Source organism: Nicotiana tomentosiformis, chromosome 2, assembly GCF_000390325.3.
Source record: "Nicotiana tomentosiformis chromosome 2, ASM39032v3, whole genome shotgun sequence".
Taxonomy (NCBI): domain Eukaryota; kingdom Viridiplantae; phylum Streptophyta; class Magnoliopsida; order Solanales; family Solanaceae; genus Nicotiana; species Nicotiana tomentosiformis.
In genome coordinates this window covers 193,597,977-193,616,151 of record NC_090813.1, presented here as the reverse complement: position 1 = coordinate 193,616,151, position 18,175 = coordinate 193,597,977, and positions in this window count along the sequence as shown.

Below are 18,175 nucleotides of genomic sequence, written 5' to 3'. Positions count from 1 at the left end.
CCGTCGGTACGTAAAATTATTTGACCAAATAGTGTCAGAAATATACCGATGGATTTCCGATGGGGTCCATCGGTAATTACCGCGGGAGTCCGTCGGTCGATTTTACCGAGGAAAGATTTACCTTCCAATTATTTACCGACGAGGGAAGTCCCTCGGTAATTTGCATCGGTAACAACTGTTTTTTAGTAGTGTAAAAAGAAAATACTCATTTGTTGAAATAAAAAAAAAGTACAATATCTATAACATGAAAAGAAAGTACTATTAATAATATTTGGTGGGGGTGGGGCGGGCTGGGGGTGGGTAGTGGAGGAGGGGGTGGTGAGGAGGAGGAATAGGGTAGAGAAGGTTGAAAAAGAGTTTTGAAAAATGTTTTCATAAGTTTATGAGGAAAATATTTTTTAAAACATTTAAGTCAACCAAACATGAAAAAAATACCTAACACACCCTAAATCTACTCATGTTTTACAAACGCAAGGGACAAAAGGTGCGCAAGGTTATATTCGAAGGATAATATTATACTTACCCCTAAACATAAGGCATTATTTTGGCTAAAAGTTCTAACTTCTTACATGCAGGTTATGATGGTCATTTCTCCTAGTTTCTAAAATTTCACAAATTCTTTCTGTTGTTTGTACCGAAAGCGGATAAATTCAAATGCGTAAAATTCTAAAAGACAAACATCTCCTTGAAACTGCAAAAGAATAATGAAAACTTTCCATTGGCAATGATGATCGATGCCCAGTATACACATTCCACAAGAACGGCAATGGTGTGCCCTAGATAACTTTGGCTTTGAACAATATTGGCAAAATGTATAATTCTCAAGGCCACCTTTTTTATGTTTGACGGAGCCTACGTTGCTCTAACTCTTTAAAAATGTGTCGGATCTTCCAAAAGTAACGTATATTTGGAGGATTCGATACGGGGGCGGCAACATTTTAGAGAATCCGTGCAACATTCACGGAGCACCAGCAGATCGAAATGCACCAAGGCTAAACGCAGACAGGGTAGATATGGACAATGCTACAACAATTAAAGAGTGAGCACAATAGTATATTATTTTATAATACACCGACGGATGTCCGTCGGTACGTAAAATTATTTGACCAAATAGTGTCAGAAATATACCGATGGATTTCTGATGGGGTCCATCGGTAATTACCGCGGGAGTCCGTCGGTCGATTTTATCGAGGAAAGATTTACCTTCCAACCATTTACCGACGAGGGAAGTCCCTCGGTAATTTGCATCGGTAACAACTATTTTTTAGTAGTGTGAAAAGAAAATACTCATTTGTTGAAATAAAAAAAAAAATACAATATCTATAACATGAAAAGAAAGTACTATTAATAATATTTGGTGGGGGTGGGGCGGACTTGAGGGTGGGTAGTGGGGGAGGGGGTGGTGAGGAGGAGGAATAGGGTAGAGAAGGATGAAAAAGAGTTTTGAAAAATATTTTCATAAGTTTATGAAGAAAATATTTTTTAAAACATTTAAGTCAACCAAACATGAAAAAAATACCTAACACACCCTAAATCTACTCATGTTTTACAAACGCAAGGGACAAAAGGTGCGCAAAGTTATATTCGAAGGATAATATTATACTTACCCCTAAACATAAGGCATTATTTTGGCTAAAAGTTCTAACTTCTTACATGCAGGTTATGATTGTCATTTCTCCTAGTTTCTAAAATTTCACAAATTCTTTCTGTTGTTTGTACCGAAAGCGGATAAATTCAAATGCATAAAATTCTAAAAGACAAACATCTCCTTGAAACTGCAAAAGAATAATGAAAACTTTCCATTGGCAATGATGATCGATGCCCAGTATACACATTCCACAAGAACGGCAATGGTGTGCCCTAGATAACTTTGGCTTTGAACAATATTGGCAAAATGTATAATTCTCAAGGCCACCTTTTTTATGTTTGACGGAGCCTACGTTGCTCTTACTCTTTAAAAATATGTCGGATCTTCCAAAAGTAACGTATATTTGGAGGATTCGATACGGGGGCGGCAACATTTTAGAGAATCCGTGCAACATTCACGGAGCACCAGCAGATCGAAATGCACCAAGGCTAAACGCAGACAGGGTAGATATGGACCATGCTACAGCAATTAAAGAGTGAGCACAACAGTATATTATTTTATAATATACCGACGGATGTCCGTCGGTACGTAAAATTATTTGACCAAATAGTGTCAGAAATATATCGATGGATTTCCGATGGGGTCCATCGGTAATTACTGCGGGAGTCCGTCGGTCGATTTTACCGAGAAAAGATTAACCTTCCAACCATTTACCGACGAGGGAAGTCCCTCGGTAATTTGCATCGGTAAACAACTATTTTTTAGTAGTGTGAAAAGAAAATACTCATTAGTTGAAATAAAAAAAAAGTACTATATCTATAACTTGAAAAGAAAGTACTATTAATAATATTTGGTGGGGGTGGGGCGGGCTGGGGTTGGATAGTGGGGGAGGGGGTGGTGAGGATGAGGAATAGGGTAGAGAAGGTTGAAAAAGAGTTTTAAAAAATATTTTCATAAGTTTATGAGGAAAATATTTTTCAAAATATTTAAGTCAACCAAACATGAAAAAATACCAAACACACCCTAAATCTACTCATGTTTTACAAACGCAAGGGACAAAAGGTGCGCAAGGTTATATTCGAAGGATAATATTATACTTACCCCTAAATATAAGGCATTATTTTGGCTAAAAGTTCTAACTTCTTACATGCAGGTTATGATTGTCATTTCTCTTAGTTTCTAAAATTTCACAAATTCTTTCTGTTGTTTGTACCGAAAGTGGATAAATTCAAATGCGTAAAATTCTAAAAGACAAACATCTCCTTGAAACTGCAAAAGAATAATGAAAACTTTCCATTGGCAATGATGATCGATGCCCAGTATACACATTCCACAAGAACAGCAATGGTGTACCCTAGACAACTTTGGGTTTGAACAATATTGGCAAAATGTATAATTCTCAAGGCCACCTTTTTTATGTTTGACGGAGCCTAAGTTGTTCGTGCTCTTTAAAAATGTGTCAGATCTTCCAAAAGTAACGTATATTTGGAGGATTCGATACGGGGGCGGCAACATTTTAGAGAGTCCGTGCAACATTCACGGAGCACCAGCAGATCGAAATGCACCAAGGCTAAACGCAGATAGGGTAGATATGGACAATGCTACAACAATTAAAGAGTGAGCACAATAGTATATTATTTTATAATACACCGACGGATGTCCGTCGGTACGTAAAATTATTTGACCAAATAGTGTCAGAAATATACCGATGGATTTTCGATGGGGTCCATCGGTAATTACCGCGGGAGTCCGTCGGTCGATTTTATCGAGGAAAGATTTACCTTCCAACTATTTACCGACGAGGGAAGTCCCTCGGTAATTTGCATCGGTAACAACTGTTTTTTAGTAGTGTGAAAAGAAAATACTCATTTGTTGAAATAAAAAAAAAGTACAATATCTATAACATGAAAAGAAAGTACTATTAATAATATTTGGTGGGGGTGGGGCGGGCTGGGGGTGGGTAGTGGAGGAGGGGGTGGTGAGGAGGAGGAATAGGGTAGAGAAGGTTGAAAAAGAGTTTTGAAAAATGTTTTCATAAGTTTATGATGAAAATATTTTTCAAAACATTTAAGTCAACCAAACATGAAAAAAATACCTAACACACCCTAAATCTACTCATGTTTTACAAACGCAAGGGACAAAAGGTGCGGGTTATATTCGAAGGATAATATTATACTTACCCCTAAACATAAGGCATTATTTTGGCTAAAAGTTCTAACTTCTTACATGCAGGTTATGATTGTCATTTTTCCTAGTTTCTAAAATTTCACAAATTCTTTCTGTTGTTTGTACCGAAAGCGGATAAATTCAAATGCGTAAAATTCTAAAAGACAAACATCTCCTTGAAACTGCAAAAGAATAATGAAAACTTTCCATTGGCAATGATGATCGATGCCCAGTATACACATTCCACAAGAACGGCAATGGTGTGCCCTAGATAACTTTGGCTTTGAACAATATTGGCAAAATGTATAATTCTCAAGGCCACCTTTTTTATGTTTGACGGAGCCTACGTTGCTCTTACTCTTTAAAAATGTGTCGGATCTTCCAAAAGTAACGTATATTTGGAGGATTCGATACGGGGGCGGCAACATTTTAGAGAATCCGTGCAACATTCACGGAGCACCAGCAGATCGAAATGCACCAAGGCTAAACGCAGACAGGGTAGATATGGACAATGCTACAACAATTAAAGAGTGAGCACAACAGTATATTATTTTATAATACACCGACGGATGTCCGTCGGTACGTAAAATTATTTGACCAAATAGTGTCAGAAATATACCGATGAATTTCCGATGGGGTCCATCGGTAATTACCGCGGGAGTCCGTCGATCGATTTTATCGAGGAAAGATTTACCTTCCAACCATTTACCGACGAGGGAAGTCCCTCGGTAATTTGCATCGGTAACAACTATTTTTTAGTAGTGTAAAAAGAAAATACTCATTTGTTGAAATAAAAAAAAAGTACAATATCTATAACATGAAAAGAAAGTACTATTAATAATATTTGGTGGGGGTGGGACGGGCTGAGGGTGGGTAGTGGGGGAGGGGGTGGTGAGGAGGAGGAATAGGGTAGAGAAGGTTGAAAAAGAGTTTTGAAAAATATTTTCATAAGTTTATGAGAAAAATATTTTTCAAAACATTTAAGTCAACCAAACATGAAAAAAATACCTAACACACCCTAAATCTACTCATGTTTTACAAACGCAAGGGACAAAAGGTGCGCAAGGTTATATTCGAAGGATAATATTATACTTACCCCTAAACATAAGGCATTATTTTGGCTAAAAGTTCTAACTTCTTACATGCAGGTTATGATTGTCATTTCTCCTAGTTTCTAAAATTTCACAAATTCTTTCTGTTGTTTGTACCGAAAGCGGATAAATTCAAATGCGTAAAATTCTAAAAGACAAACATCTCCTTGAAACTGCAAAAGAATAATGAAAACTTTCCATTGGCAATGATGATCGATGCCCAGTATACACATTCCATAAGAACGGCAATGGTGTGCCCTAGATAACTTTGGCTTTGAACAATATTGGCAAAATGTATAATTCTCAAGGCCACCTTTTTTATGTTTGACGAAGCCTACGTTGCTCTTACTCTTTAAAAATGTGTCGGATCTTCCAAAAGTAACATATATTTGGAGGATTCGATACGGGGGCGGCAACATTTTAGAGAATCTGTGCAACATTCACGGAGCACCAGCAGATCGAAATGCACCAAGGCTAAACGCAGACAGGGTAGATATGGACAATGCTACAACAATTAAAGAGTGAGCACAACAGTATATTATTTTATAATACACCGACGGATGTCCGTCGGTACGTAAAATTATTTGACCAAATAGTGTCAGAAATATACCGATGGATTTCCGATGGGGTCCATCGGTAATTACCGCGGGAGTCCGTCGGTCAATTTTATCGAGGAAAGATTTACCTTCCAACCATTTACCGACGAGGGAAGTCCCTCGGTAATTTGCATCGGTAACAACTATTTTTTAGTAGTGTGAAAATAAAATACTCATTTGTTGAAATAAAAAAAAAAGTACAATATCTATAACATGAAAAGAAAGTACTATTAATAATATTTGGTGGGGGTGGGACGGGCTGAGGGTGGGTAGTGGGGGAGGGGGTGGTGAGGAGGAGGAATAGGGTAGAGAAGGTTGAAAAAGAGTTTTGAAAAATATTTTCATAAGTTTATGAGAAAAATATTTTTCAAAACATTTAAGTCAACCAAACATGAAAAAAATACCTAACACACCCTAAATCTACTCATGTTTTACAAACGCAAGGGACAAAAGGTGCGCAAGGTTATATTCGAAGGATAATATTATACTTACCCCTAAACATAAGGCATTATTTTGGCTAAAAGTTCTAACTTCTTACATGCAGGTTATGATTGTCATTTCTCCTAGTTTCTAAAATTTCACAAATTCTTTCTGTTGTTTGTACCGAAAGCGGATAAATTCAAATGCGTAAAATTCTAAAAGACAAACATCTCCTTGAAACTGCAAAAGAATAATGAAAACTTTCCATTGGCAATGATGATCGATGCCCAGTATACACATTCCACAAGAACGGCAATGGTGTGCCCTAGATAACTTTGGCTTTGAACAATATTGGCAAAATGTATAATTCTCAAGGCCACCTTTTTTATGTTTGACGAAGCCTACGTTGCTCTTACTCTTTAAAAATGTGTCGGATCTTCCAAAAGTAATGTATATTTGGAGGATTCGATACGGGGGCGGCAACATTTTAGAAAATCCGTGCAACATTCACGGAGCACCAGCAGATCGAAATGCACCAAGGCTAAACGCAGACAGGGTAGATATGGACAATGCTACAACAATTAAAGAGTGAGCACAACAGTATATTATTTTATAATACACCGACGGATGTCCGTCGGTACGTAAAATTATTTGACCAAATAGTGTTAGAAATATACCGATGGATTTCCGATGGGGTCCATCGGTAATTACCGCGGGAGTCCGTCGGTCTATTTTACCGAGGAAAGATTTACCTTTCAACCATTTACCGACGAGGGAAGTCCCTCGGTAATTTGCATCGGTAACAACTATTTTTTAGTAGTGTGAAAAGAAAATACTCATTTGTTGAAATTTAAAAAAAAAGTATAATATCTATAACATGAAAAGAAAGTACTATTAATAATATTTGGTGGGGGTGGGGCGGGCTGAGGGTGGGTAGTGGGGGAGGGGGTGGTGAGGAGGAGGAATAGGGTAGAGAAGGTTGAAAAAGAGTTTTGAAAAATATTTTCATAAGTTTATGAGGAAAATATTTTTCAAAATATTTAAGTCAACCAAACATGAAAAAAATACCTAACACACCCTAAATCTACTCATGTTTTACAAACGCAAGGGACAAAAGGTGCGCAAGGTTATATTCGAAGGATAATATTATACTTACCCCTAAACATAAGGCATTATTTTGGCTAAAAGTTCTAACTTCTTACATGCAGGTTATGATTGTCATTTCTCCTAGTTTCTAAAATTTCACAAATTCTTTCTGTTGTTTGTACCGAAAGCGGATAAATTCAAATGCGTAAAATTCTTAAAGACAAACATCTCCTTGAAACTGCAAAAGAATAATGAAAACTTTCCATTGGCAATGATGATCAATGCCCAGTATACACATTCCACAAGAACGACAATGGTGTGCCCTAGACAACTTTGGCTTTGAACAATATTGACAAAATGTATAATTCTCAAGGCCACCTTTTTATGTTTGACGGAGCCTACATTGCTCGTACTCTTCAAAAATGTGTCAGATCTTCCAAAAGTAATGCATATTTGGAGGATTCGATACGGGGGCGGTAACATTTTAGAGAGTCCGTGCAATATTCACGGAGCACCAGTAGATCGAAATGCAGCAAGGCTAAACGCAGACAGGGTAGATATGGACAATGCTACCGCAATTAAAGAGTGAGCACAACAGCAGAAGTAACTGACAGAAAATACTATGGGGTAAAATGCCCAAACACCACCACCTGCACTACCCAAAAACAAAAAGAATCATAATAGAAAGCTAAGTAAACTTAAGAGTATTAAATCCAGTAACACAATTGAGAGTAAAGCTACAACAAAGTATTAATGTATTTTAAATGCAACAAGGTACAAGAAGATATAATTAATATATAAATAGAAATGGATCAGAAATATCAAAATCTCTAATTAGGAGAATAATTCCATATTATGCTTTAAGAAGCAAGATTTAGATGCGTTCAATCATCAGACCGAGAAAAAGTAGAGGGCAATGCTGACGGGAACAAAGAGTATACCGAATCTAAGGGAGAGACACGATACAAACAACAAACACCTATACAGAGGTGTATAAAGCCGCTGCAGCAGAAAATTTTCGTACATGGTTACTATTTTATCACATGTATTACATGTGTATCGCTATGAGATATTAAAAATCCCGCCGTTCACATTACTACGTGGTGCCTTCTGTCAGCAGTAGTCTGGCACTAAAGATTTAGAGAAGGATAAAATCCTTTAACTTTATAAATTACAATCTAAACATGATTACATGAAATAAATTCTTGATCTCATATTTTGAGCTTCCTTCAGAGTTCAGATAGTTGGCATGTGAGCTTTAAGTGAAGAAGGCAAAAACTCTAGTTGTAACGACCCGACCGGTCGTTTCGAGAGTATTAGCCTTTAACCCCTATTTATTGCTCCATCTACTTCATTTTATGGTTATGTAACTTGCCGGGAGGATTTGTTTTTGATTTCGGAGTGAAATGGGTCACATAGTCCTTAAATGGAAGTTTAAGTCGTAGGAATCGACCGTAGTTCGAACTATGTGAAGACGACTCCGGAATGGAGTTTTGACGGTTCCAATAGCTCCGTAGGGTGATTTTTATCTAAGGAGCGTGCTCGGGTGTTGAATTGGAGGCCCGTAGGTCATTTTAGCGTCAATTGGCAAAAGTTGGAAAATTTGATGATTTTTGGAAAGATTTACCGGGAGTGGACTTTTTGATATCGGGGTCGAATTTTGATTTCGGAAGTTGGAGTAGGTCCGTAATGTCAATTATGACTTGTGTGCAAAATTTGAGATCAATCGGACTTGATTTGATAATCGGATGTAGAAGTTTAAACTTTTAAAGATCATTAGGCATGAATCGATGTGCAATTCGTATATTTAGCATTATTTGATGTGATCTAAAGGCTCAACTAGGTCAGTATGATGTTTTAGGACTTGTTGGTAAGTTTGGTTGAGGTCCCAGGGGTTTCGGGTGGATTCCGGATGGTTAACGGATCAAATTTGGACTTGGGAGAATGGTTGAAGGCACCAGCTCTGGTGTAATCGCACCTGCACAAGATTGACCGCAGGAGCAAGCATTTGGGTGCAGAAGCGGTCTGGAGCAGTGTGGGCAGAGGTCGCAGATGCGAGGGAAGTTTTGTATCTGCGAGATCGCAGATGCGAAGGAGGCAGCGCAGAAGCGGAAAGGACCTGGCATGAGGGGCTCCGCAGAAGCGGCCTTCGTCTCGCAGAAGCGAGTCCGCAGAAGCGGGTTTAGGACCGCAGGAGCGGAAGGTCCGCAGGTGCGGAAGAGGAGACCGCATGAGCGAGTGAACTGCAGATGCAGGTATGTTGTCGCTTCTGCGACGCCGCATATGCGGCTAAGTGTCCGCAGAAGCGGAAGTTCTGGACAGAACACTTAGATACAAGGGTTCGCGATTTTGCCTCATTTTAAACATTTTGAGCTCGGGTTTTGGCGATACTTGAGAGCATTTACGAGAGATTTTTTTAGGTAAGTCTATTGTACTCATTTTTTATCAATAACCTTGTTTCCTCATTGATTTTTCCACCTAGATTGTGTGTGTTTAAGGTGAAATTTGGGAGTTTGAGGCTAGGGATTTAGAGAGTTTAAATTGGGGATTTGAGTGGCGATTTGGTATCGGATTTTGGTAATTTTGGTATGGACGAACTCGATATCGAATGGGTGTTCGCATTTTGTGACTTTTACCCAATCCGAAATGTGGGCCCGGGTCAATTTTTCGATTCTTTGCTAAAGTCGTAAATTTATTAACTAAATTAGTTTCTTATAGTTGTATTCATGTTATGTAATTTCTTCTGACTAGATTTGGGCCATTCGGAGTCGGAAAATCGAGGGAAAGGCATCCTTATCGATTAATTGAGCGAGATTTGAGGCGTTTACACGGGAGATCCCATGTACTGCATATTTACTTTAGGGCTACGAGGCGTTTACTCGGGAGATCCCCTTGTACTGCATATTTACTTTTGGACTACGAGGCGCTTACTCGGGAGATTCCCCCTATCTTACATATTTACATTTGGGACTACGAGCCGGTACCTCGGGAGTACCCCGGTTGTTTACCTCTAATTGCTGGACTGTTATTTTTCTGAAACTTCTTGTTGTTTAAATTCTCAGTCATTTCAAAATATTATTATATCTTGTGCGTGGATTTTCTTTTAAACCAATAGGGCCCTGACCTGACCTCGTCACTACTCTACCGAGGATAGACTTGACACTTTTTGGGTATCATTGTGGCGTACTCATACTACACTCTGCACATCTTTTTGTGCAGATCCAGGTTCTTCCTACCAAGCCAGATTCTAGTGAGTTGGACTGTACGTGGAGACTTCAAGGTATATCTGCCAGTGTCCGTAGACCTCGGAGTCCCCCTCTGTCTTTATTATGTTGTTTCCCTTATTCTCTTTAGACTTTGATGTATAGAGACACTTACTACTTTATTTTAGAAGCCTGTGACTTATTTCTACCGGGTTTTGGGAGTTGTAATTATGGATTTGCAGTTTTTATCTATATATCATGTGTTGAGATTGGAGTTCAGTTTATTATTCATTTATTTCGCAAATTGTTAGGCTTACCTAGACTTAGAGACTAGGTGCCATCAAGACATCCTATGGATGGAAATTGGGGTCGTGACAAGTTGATATCACAACACTAGGTTCATAGGTGTTATGAGTCACAAGCAGGTTTTATAGAGTCTCGCGGATCGGTACGGAGGCGTCTCTACTTATCTTCGGGAGACTATGGAACTGTTAGGAAAAGCTTCACTTCTTTGATTCTTTATCGTGCGAGATTTTGGTTCCGGATTCTAAAATTCTATCTTTCTATTCTCTCACAGATGGTGAGGACACGTACAGCTGGATTAGATGACCAGACACTCGCGCCCCCTGCTAGAGCAGCGAGAGGCCTGGGCTAGGGTAGAGGCCGAGGACGTCCATGTGGTGCAGCCATAGAACCCGCACGAGCTGATACAGAGGAGAGACCAGTAGCTCCAGTTGGAGTGCAGGCACCTGAGACGCCTGTTACTGCACCAGCCTTCCAGGAGACTCTAGCCCAGTTTCTGAGCATGTTCAGCACCTTGGCTCAGGCAGGATTGATACCACTTGCTCCTACCATATCTCAGGCCGGGGGAGGAGCACAGACTCCCGTCGCCGGTACCCCCGAGCAGCAAGTCCAGGTTGACCAGGTTTCAGAGATCATACTGATACAGCCGGAAGCCCAGTTCAACCCAAGGTTAGGGCAGCAGCTACTGAAGTGGAGCAGCTCAGGCTCGAGAGGTACAAGAAGTACCACCCTCCTACTTTCAGTGGCTTGACGTCATAGGATGCCTAGGGTTTTCTTGAGGAGTACCATTGTATCCTCCGTACTTTGGGTGTTACGGAGACTAGTAGGATTTCTTTCGCTATGTTCCAGCTTAGAGGAGCGGCCTATCAGTGGTGGCATGCATACGAGTTGGATAGTCCGGCTGAGGTAGCTTCACTCTCTTGGACTCAGTTCTCAGATATGTTCTTGAGGGAGTATGTTCCCTAGAGTCTCAGAGATGCATGGCGCGCATAGTTTAAGCAGTTACGCCAGGGTTCTATGACCATGTTAGAGTATACGGTCCGATTTAGTGATTTGGCTAGGCATACACCAGCCTTGGTTGCTACTGTTCGAGAGCGGGTTCGTCGATTTATTGAGGGGCTCAACCCCAGTATCAGATTGAGTATGGCCCGAGAGTTAGATACGGATATTGCGTACTAGCAGGTAGTAGGGATTGCTAGGAGGTTGGAGGGTATGCTGACTCGGGATAGAGAGTCCAAGAAGTCTCGAGAGTCTGGCACTTACAGTGGTACTCGTGCCCCGGCAGCAGCTTGTTAGGGCAGCGGTTATATGGGTTGCCATGTTCATTCAGCACTTCCAGCCGCTAGCGGTGCTCCGGCCACTACTAGGCCCCAGGATCCTTATTACGCACCGTCAATGTCTAGTGTGCCTCCTATACGGGGTGCTTTCAGCGGTCAGTCCAGTCAATTAGGCCCGAGCTAGTCGCAGCAGCCACGTCCTCCGAGAGCTTATTTTGAGTATGGAGACACTCGTCATGTGGTGAGGGATTACCCCATATTTAGGAGGGGTACGCCTCCACAGATTTCTCAGTCATCGCGTACTCCACCAGGTCCTCAGGCTATGGTTACAGCACCAGCTACCTCCCCACATGCATATCCAGCTAGAGGTTGAGGTCGGATAGGTAGAGGTCGCCCTAGAGGGGGAGGTCAGGCCAAATATTATGCCCCTCCTGCTAGGACAGAGGTAGTTGCATCAGATTCTGTTATCACAAGTATTGTTTCGGTCTGTCATAGAGATGCATCAGTCTTATTTGATCCAGACTCCACTTATTCCTATGTGTCATCTTATTTTGCCTCGTATTTGGGTGTATCACGTGATTCTCTGAGTTCACCTGTTTATGTATCTACACCCGTGGGTGATTCCATTATTGTTGACCGTGTGTATCGGTCGTGTTTGATTATTCTTAGTGGTTTTGAGACCAGAGCCGATTTATTATTGCTCAGTATAGTGGATTTTGATGTTATTTTGGGCATGGACTTATTGTCGCCCTATCACGCTATCCTTGATTGTCATTCCAAGACGGTGACGTTGGCTATGCCAGGTCTACCGCGGCTGGAGTAGAGAGGTACCTTAGATCGTGTTCCTAGCAGGGTTGTATCATTTATTAAAACTCAGGGGATGGTTGTGAAGGGGTGTGATGCGTATCTGGCCTATGTGAGGGATGTTAGTGTTGATACTCCTACCGTCGAGTCTATTCCGGTAGTGAGGGACTATTCGGATGTATTCCCGGTGGATCTTTTGGGCATGCCGCAAGACAGGGATACTGAATTTGGCATTGATTTGTTACCGGGCACTCAGCCCATTTCTATTCCACCTTATCGGATGGCCCCAGCTGAGTAGAAATAATTAAAGGAATAGTTGCAGAAGTTGCTCGATAAGGGCTTCATTCGGCCCAATGTGTCGCCTTGGGGTGCTACTGTCTTGTTTGTGAAGAAGAAGGATGGTTATATGTGAATGTGTATTGATTATCGCCAGTTGAACAAGGTTACAGTGAAGAACAGGTATCCATTGCCACGTATTGATGACTTATTTGATCAGCTTCAGGGTGCCAAAGTATTTTCTAAGATCGACTTGCATTCAGGATATCATCAGTTGAAGATTCAGGAGCCAAATATCCCGAAGACTGCTTTTAGAACTCAGTATGGTCATTACGAGTTCCTTGTGATGTCTTTTGGGCTGACCAACGCCCCAGCAGCATTCATGCACTTAATGAACAGTGTATTTCAACCCCATCTTAACTCTTTCATCATTGTGTTTATTGACGACATTCTGGTGTAGTCCCGGAGTCAGGAGGATCATGAGTAGCACCTGAGGACTGTGCTTCAGACCTTGAGAGAAAAGAAGTTGTATGCAAAAATTTTGAAGAGTGAATTTTGGCTAGATTCAGTGGCATTTTTGGGTCATGTAGTACCCAGTGAGGGGATCAAGGTAGACCCGAAGAAGATTGAAGCAGTGCAGAGTTGGCCTAGACCGTCCTCAGCTACGAAGATCCGGAGTTTTCTTGGCTTGGCGGGGTATTACAGTCGATTTGTAGAGGGTTTCTCATCTATTGCATTACCTATGACCAGATTGACCCAGAAGGGTTCTCCGTTCATGTGGACCGAGGATTGTGAGGAGAGCTTTCAAAAGCTCAAGACTGCTTTGACTACAGCCCCAGTGTTAGTGTTGCCTACTGGATCGGGGTCCTATACGATGTATTGTGATGCGTCACGCATTGATCTTGGCGCGGTGTTGAAGCAGGACAGTAGGGTGATTGCCTACGCATCTAGACAGCTGAAGATGCATGAGAAGAATTATCTTGTCCATGACCTTGAGCTAGAAACTATTGTTTATTTCCTTGAACATCTGGCGGCACTACTTGTATGGTATTCCTTGTGAGGTTTTCACCGATCACCGGAGTCTACAGCATCTGTTTAAACAGAAGAATCTTAACTTGCAGCAGCGGAGATGGTTGGAGTTGCTTAAGGATTATGGCATCACCATTCTCTGTCATCCCGGGAAGGTCAATGTAGTGGCTGATGCCTTGAGTAGCAAGGCGGAGAGTTTGTGCAGTTTAGCATATCTACCAGTAGCAGAGAGGCCTTTAGCCTTGGATGTTCAGGCCTTGGCCAACCAGTTTGTTAGATTGGATATTTCCGAGCTGAGCAGAGTTTTGGCTTGCGTGGTTTCTCACGCCTCTTTATGAGCGTATCAGAGAGTGTCAGTATGATGACCCATATTTGCTCGTCCTTATGGACACGGTTCAGCACGATGATGCCAAGAATTTCACTATTTGAGATGATGGTGTATTACGGATGCAGGGTAGGCTATGTGTGCCTAATGTAGATGGTTTGTGTGAGTTGATCCTCCAGGAGGCTCACAGTTCGCGGTACTCCATTCATCCAGGTGCCACGAAAATGTATCAAGATTTGAGGCAGCACTATTGGTGGAGGCAGATGAAGAAGGACATAGTGGAATATGTAGTTCGTTGCCTAAATTGTCAGCAGGTGAAGTATGAGCATCAGCGACCAGGTGGATTGCTTCAGAAGTTAGAGATTCCAGAGTGGAAATGGGAGCAGATCACTATGGATTTTGTTGTTGGTCTCTCACGGACTCAGAGGAAGTTCGATACAGTTTGGATGATTGTGGATAGATTGATCAAGTCAGCTCATTTCATTCATGTGGTTACTACTTACTCTTCGGAGCAGTTGGCTCAGGTTTATATTCGCGAGATCGTCAGGCTTCATGGCGTACCAGTATCTATCATCTCTGACTGGGATACACAGTTTACATCACGGTTCTGGAGAGTCGTACAGCGTGAGTTGGATACTCGTGTGGAGTTGAGTACATCATTCACTCTTAGACGGACGGACAGTCCGAACGCATTATTCAGATATTGGAGGATATACTTTGTGCGTGTGCGATTGATTTTGGGGGTGCTTGGGATCAGTTTTTTCCACTTGCGGAGTTTGCCTACAACAACAGTTATTAGTCGAGCATTCAGATGGCACTGTATGAGGTTTTGTATGGTAGATGGTGCCGGTCTCCAGTGGGTTGGTTCGAGCGGGGCGAGGCTAGTCTATTGGGTACAGACTTGGTTCAAGATGCCCTGGAGAAAGTTAAATTGATTCAGGATCGACTTCGTACAGCCTAGTCCAGGCAGAAAAGTTATGCGGATCGAAAGGTTTGCGACATTGAATTCATGGTTAGGGAGCGGATCTTGCTCCGGGTTTCGCCCATGAAGGGTGTTATGAGGTTTGGAAAGAAGGGCAAGTTGAGCCTTAGGTATATCGGGACTTTTGAGATTCTTGAGAGGGTTGGAGAGGTGGCTTACAGACTTGCACTACCACCTAGTCTGTCTGCAGTTCATCCAGTATTCCATGTTTCCATGCTCCGGAAGTATCATGGTGATCCATCTCATGTGTTAGACTTCAGCTCAGTCCAGTTAGGCAAGGATCTATCTTATGTTGAGGAGCCAGTGGCCATTTTGGACAGACAGGTCCGAAAGTTGAGGTCAAAGAACATCGCGTCAGTGAATGTGCAATGGAGGGGTCATCTAGTCAAGGAGGTGACTAGGGAGACCGAGCATGATATGCGCAGCTGTTATCTTCATCTTTTTACCACTTCAGGTATGTCTCTATACTCATTCGAGGATGAACGTTTGTTTTAAGAAGGGGAGGATGTAACAACCTGGCAGAGTCGTTTAGAGAGTATTAGCCCCTAACCCCTATTTATTGCTCCCTCTACTTTATTTTATGGTTATGTAACTTGCCGGGAGGATTTATTTTTGGTTTCGGAGTGAAATGGGTCACAAAGTCCTTAAAATGGAAGTTTAAGTCGTAGAAATCGACCGTACTTTGAACTGTGTGAAGACGACTCCGGAATGGAGTTTCGACGGTTCAAATAGCTCCGTAGGGAGATTTTAGTCTTAGGAGCGTGTTCGGGTGTTGAATTGGAGGTTCGTAGGTCATTTTAGCGTTAATTGGCGAAAGTTAAAAAATTGAATGATTTTTGAAAAGTTTGACCGGGAGTGGACTTTTTTATATCGGGGTCGGATTTTAATTCCGGAAGTTGGAGTAGGTCCGTAATATTAATTATGACTTGTGTGCAAAATTTGAGATCAATCGGACTTGATATGATAAGTTTCAGTGTCGAATGTAGAAGTTTAAAGTTCATTAGGCATGAATCGATGTGCAATTCGTATATTTAGCATTGTTTGATGTGATATAAAGGCTCGAATAAGTCCGTATGATATTTTAGGACTTGTTGGTAAGTTTGATTGAGGTCCCTGGGGTCTCGGGTGGATTCCGGATGGTTAATGGATCAAATTTGGACTTGGGAGAATGGCTGAAGGCACCAGCTCTGGTGTAATCGCACCTGCACAAGATTGACCGCAGGTCCCGCAGAAGCGAGCATTTGGGCGCAGAAGCGGTCTGGAGAAGTGTGGGCAGAGGTCGCAGATGCGAGGGAAGTTCCGCATCTGCGAGAATGCAGATGCGAAGGAGGCAGCGCAGAAGCGGAAGAGACCTGGCAGGAGGGGCTCCACAGAAGCAGGCTTCGTCTGGCATAAGCGAGTCCGCAGAAGCGGATTTAGGACCGCAGGAGCGGAAGTTCCGCAGGTGCAGAAGAGGAGATCACAAGAGCGAGTGAATCACAGATGCGAGTATGTTGTCGCTTTTGTGACGCCGCAGATGCGGCTAAGTGTTCGCATAAGCGGAAGTTCTGGACATAACATTTAAATACAAGGGTTCGCGATTTTGCCTCATTTTAAATATTTTGAGCTCGGGTTTTGGCGATTCTTGAGAGCATTTATGAGAGATTTCTTGAGGTAAGTCTCTTGTACTCATTTTTTATCAATAACCTTGTTTCCCCATTGATTTTCCCACCTAGATTGTGTGTGTTTAAGGTAGAATTTGAGAGTTTAAATTGGGGATTTGAGTGGCGACTTGGTGTCGGATGTTGGTAATTTTGATATGGGCGAACTCGATATCGAATGGGTGTTTGCATTTTGTGACTTTTACCCGATCTGAAACATAGGCCCGGGTCAATTTTTTGATTCTTTGCTAAAGTCATAAATTTATTAATTAAATTAGTTTCTTGTAGTTGTATTCATGTTATGTAATTTCTTCTGACTAGATTTGGGCCATTCGGAGTCAGAAAATCGAGGGAAAGGCATCCTTATCGATTAATTGAGCGAGATTTGAGGTAAGTGACTTGTCTAACCTTGTGTGAGGGAAATCCCCTTAGGTTTTGGTATTGTTATAACAATTTATGTTATGTGAGCGCCGTGTACACGAGGTGACGAGTACGTACACGGGCTAATTGTGGAAAATTCGGTTCTTGCTGAGTTGTCTTCTTTTAAATTTCTTAACTGAGTTGCCTTAGCATATGTAGTGATCATGTTTAGCCTAGTATCGCATGTCTACGTGCCTTAACTCTTACTTGCAATTTGTGCAACATGCTTAGTTGAATTACTTGCTTCCCTTGATTTGAATTAAATCTTTAACTGTAAGATTTCTTGCTTTAAATTCATCGTTCCTTCGGTTATCTGCTGCATATTTACTTTGGGACTACGAGGCGGTTCATCGGGAGATCCCCTTGTACTACATATTTACTTTGGGACTACGAGGCGGTTCCTCGGGAGATCCTCTTGTACTACATATTTACTTTGGGACTATGAGGCGTTTACTCGGGAGATCTCATGTACTGCATATTTACTTTAGGGCTACGAGGCGTTTACTCGGAAGATCCCCTTGTACTGCATATTTACTTTGGGACTACGAGGCGGTACATCGGGAGTGCCCCGGTTGTTTACCTCTAATTGTTGGGCTGTTATTTTTCTGAAACTTCTTCTTGTTTAAATTCTCAGTCATTTCAAAATATTAGTATATCTTATGCTTTGCTTTTCTTTTAAACCAGTGGGGCCCTAACTTGACCTCATCACTATTCTACCGAGGTTAGACTTGACACTTACTGAGTACCGTTGTGGCATACTCATACTACACTCTGCACATCTTTTTGTGCAGATCTAGGTTCTTCCTACCATGCTAGATACTAGTGAGCTGGACTATACGTGGAAACTTCAAGGTATATCTACCAGTGTCCACAGACCTTGGAATCCTTATCTATTCTTATTATGTTGTTTCCCTTATTCTCTTTAGACTTTGATGTATAGAGACACTTATTACTTTATTTTAGAAGCTT